The following is a 4,650-nucleotide window of genomic DNA, read 5'->3' on the forward strand; positions in this document are numbered from 1 at the left end:
GATAAAATTAAGGGTACCAAGTTAATTTGTATGGTTATTCACACCTTGTTTGTGATCCTCGGCATCCCAGTCACAAACTTGAGAGCGCACAATCGAGATTTAAACATGTCATTTAAAAGTTCAATGAATCTCAAAAGATCTAGGAGTTTCAATCCAATTAAAACCTAATAGCTATTTCGTTTTTCATGGTGGAAATTGGTGAATCGTCATTCGCCAACCTTCAAATATTTTGTAGCTTGGATTACGACATCCCTCTTTCAAGTTATAAAATATTGCATTGGGTCCTAGCCTTCATGTTTCAAATTGGGTGTTCTATTAAGGACTTAAATCAACTAACTTGAATTTCTCCCATTGTAGATGTCTGGTTAAGACAATTATAGTCTACCCAAATACCCTGGAATAAGCTTTCCTTATGAAGATGATGTCCCATGATTGGATCATGGAAATCATACTTTTCTTCCTCCACCTCCTCCAAATACTCTCCCTGACCCACAAGCTCAAAGATTTGAAAAATTCAAGGTCACTCAAGCCCTACATGCAATGAAACATGAAGATGGAAGGCCTGTGTGTTGTCATGTGTCACAACTAACATTTTAGCTAGGAAATTCTATTCCTGTGTAACCATTACACCATTGTAAAACATATACTCTAATTAAATATCACTCACTGCTCATTTAAATTCACCTTTCATGTTCAACAAAGAACCTGAAAACCCTAGGAATCCCTCTTTAAGTCTATTTTGGACAAGGATTTCCTTATTCGGCCTAATGGACCAATAAGCATCCAATTCAATTATTTTGGACACGGAAACCCTATTTCGATTCTAAATGAACCCAATTCACAAATATATAGCATTTTGGACCATTTGGGCCTAGAATGGTTCATTCTAACCCTAATGGGCCTTATTGGGATCATAAAAACTCCAATTAACCCTAATGGACCATAAACACCCTTTCTTCTTCCAAAATGCGCCGTGAACCATTTAATAAGCCCATTGGGCTGAAAACTTATCTATGGGCATTATGATTTCGAGGAAGGATCAAGATTTGGGCCAAAATGAATCATCTTCTCCTTCATCATGCAATTCTCGGCCCAACATCAAGTAACAAAAACAGGGGGAAATGGCATGAGAGTTGACTATGGAGGTGCCACTTCCATATTATTCACCATGTAATAAGGCATGGTCTCTCATATTTCCATGCAAGTCACCTCACTACCTCTCTCCCCTTCTCTTCTTAATATATCGGTCGAGGGGCAAAAGCGCACACACACACACACTCCTTCAAACACTTTCTCAATCACTCTCAAGAACCATTCTCTTTCTTCCTCCAAAATCTCAAAATTTTGCTTGTGTTTCAAGAAGGTTTTCACAAGAATGTCATCATTTCTTGGTAAGTTTTTACATATCCAAGTTATATAACCCCATTCTCATGATAGACACTTCTCCTAAACATTTTTGGTGATCATACTCTTAGAAAACCCCCCATAAGCTCGAGATCTACATCAAAGGTGTTGTTAGGACCAAAAATCTCTTCCACTTCTTCTTCAATACCGAAACATCAAAGAAAAGGTGATTTCATACCCCCTTTTTCGGTTTTTACATGATATTTGGGGGAGAATGCAAGTTAAATGTGTAGATCTATGTGTTATATGCATGTCTTGTGTGATTTCTTAGTTTATTTTGTAAAAATGTGTTAGATCTAGACAAATCTTGACATTTTAAGTGACATTGAGTAAAGATTCATGAAGTAAGACACTTTATACATCATATTATCAAGTTAAAAGTGATTATGTGTTTAAGATATAAAAGTTTAAAACAAAAACCTTATTAAGGGTCAAAACTGTCAAGAAAAAAAAGATAAGGGCAAAAAGTGACATTTATGTTTTTATAGGGACCAAACAGGTCCTACTTGTATAAAAAAGGATTTTTATGTTAAAAATACTTTCCAAAGGGCCAAAAATGTAATTTAGAGCTTAATGGGCCAAACATTTGGGCCTCATGGTTTTGGGCCCAAATTTGCAAAAAAAAAATGAAGTTTTGGGACTAAAAATGTTATTAGAGCAAAATTTGAGTCATAAATGTAAATAAACCAAATTTAGGGGTGAAAATAACATTTATTTCCAAAGTGGACCAAAAATGTAACTTGTATCAAAATTAGGCCGAAAGTGTAAATTTTTACAAACAAGGGGCTGAAAATGCACTTTTATGCAAAACTGGGTCTTAAATGTCATCATATATATTTTTGGACTAAAACCTTGAATATCTAGACATTTGGGACAAAATTACAAATTATTACGAATTATGGACTAAAGTGTCATTTTTACAAAACTTTGGGCCTTATTTGAACTTTTGAGGATTATTGGCCAAAAATGTCATTTTTACAAAAAGAAGACTTTTTATCATAAATCTGGTAAACCTCAAGCTAAAACAAACAACGAAACAAATACGAATGGATGAAATACGTCGTTAACTATTTTATTGGGTCTGATATTCACATTATATGGCCAATGGGCCTTAAGGGCCCATTCTTGTGTATATTGAGCCCAATGTTTTTTTTCCATGACATGTATATTTGGCCTTGCGACCCATTTACGTGTTAATTTGGGCATGAGTTATGGATTACATGTTTGTGGGCCTTTGTGGTCCATTTACATGCCTGTTGGGTCCAAATTACCCTTTTACATGTTATTGGGCCTTTATGGTCCATTTACATGCTAATTGGGCTTGGAATGGAATTTACATGCTAGAAAAATGTAACTATAACTTTGCGTAATCATTAAACTTCGTATACTTATATATGTACCTTTCGAATACGAAAACATACCAAATATACGTAAACATTAAACAAGTAAAAAAGGGTTGAGAATCTAGTGAGAATTACCGGTTGGCACCTATGAGTGTACAATCGTAGCCTGTAGTTATAATCAGAATTTCCTGGAGGGAAAGCGGGAGTTTTTGTATAGATCTATACGGGGTGACCCCCCACGCCTTAGATGTTCGCTACAACTAGATTAGGCCAGTCTAGGGCGACAAAATCTTGAGCTATACCGACATTTGGAAAAATGCCAAGACGGGCAACCTAGTCATTATCATGCATGGTTGTAACAGCTCATATAGGGATTCAATACCGAATTTAACATTTCGAAGATTAACTCTTCGATTGTGTCAATGCTAAACGACTTATTTAACGATACAAGAACCTAGACATTGTCATAAAACAAAAAATATCGGATTTTTTGGGGAAAATATTCATATACATTTATCACTTATTTCACAATACAATGAAGCTAAACTTCACTCATATATGTTATAACTATGAAATTCACACATGCATTTATTCTTGATTTTCGCATCATTTTTAGACATTTTACAGAAAATATTGGATTTTATGGGTTTTTACGAAAAATACAAAGACTTTTATTCAACCACACTTATAAACTCACCAACATTATATATGTTGACCGTTTTCAAAATAACTTGTATTCTCAGGTAATCGTTAAGCTGGAAGATTTTCAAGTGTGTATGGTTTCATTTTATGTAACATCACTCCTCGTACTTTTAATACTTTGAACTTATGTAACTTATAACAATGTACTTGATGTGGAGAATGCCGGTAGTTATATGTAATGTTGGTGATGAATGTGTTATGATTCATGTATATTCATTGTGATAATAATTCAATTGTCAGTCACACGATCCCCTATACGTTTCCATCGTCTGGTTCGGGGGTGTGACATCACGTCTTGGAGATGAAGTCACATATCGACAGGCTGAGAGTGTTGGGTGTCAAAGTCTGAAGGAAGTTGGTTGTTGACTGGGTTCTTCAATCACTTCCTAAGTCGTATAGTGAGTTCATTAAGAACTACTATGTGACAGACCACGACATGACCCTTATTGATCTTACTTATTTGCTTGTTGCTGCTGAATCAGAAATGTTTTGGCGCACTGGAAAAGTAAATTTGTAACATCCGAATTTCCAAGTATCATAATTTAAATATTTGCTTTGGAGATAAGAAGAGGGACTCGACGAGTTGACGCCTAAACTCGTCGAGTAGGATCGCGACTGATGACTCAGATTAATGAAGGGACTCGACGAGTCCGCACTATGGACAGAAACCCTAAATCTTTGGGCCTATGCCCTATTTAAACGACCTTATGGCCTTCATTGGCGGCCACACACACTTGATAAAATCCTAACGAACCAGAGAGCACAAAGAGTGAGGGAAGGAGCTAATTTCATCACCAATAGTACATTCTTGCAAGAAGGAATGAGGGGATTCAAGCTAGGCTGATGGAGGAGCTCATATCTACTATCACTTCATCAAAGGTTGTTGCTTGAGGTATGAATCCATGCCTATTTTCTTGTATATAGTAGATCTCATGAATCTAGGGTTTCTTTACCCCTTCTTTAGTTGGAATATGGAGCATGTTGAGTCCCACTGAGGAATAGACGTTAGATCTAGACCTTGAGAGGTCCAGAGAGTCCCAATCATCCAGGATTATGCAGTCCCATAAGAGTTTTGAGTCTAGGTTACCATTATAAGAGTTATTTCATCAAATAGAGTCATATGTGTGATGCATGAACATAAAGATAGGACCTTTATGTGACTTTTGGATGTTAGAAGGTCAGATCTATAAGTTAGAGAAAC

This window comes from Lactuca sativa, chromosome 3 (genome assembly GCF_002870075.4).
Source record: "Lactuca sativa cultivar Salinas chromosome 3, Lsat_Salinas_v11, whole genome shotgun sequence".
In the NCBI taxonomy this organism is placed as follows: domain Eukaryota; kingdom Viridiplantae; phylum Streptophyta; class Magnoliopsida; order Asterales; family Asteraceae; genus Lactuca; species Lactuca sativa.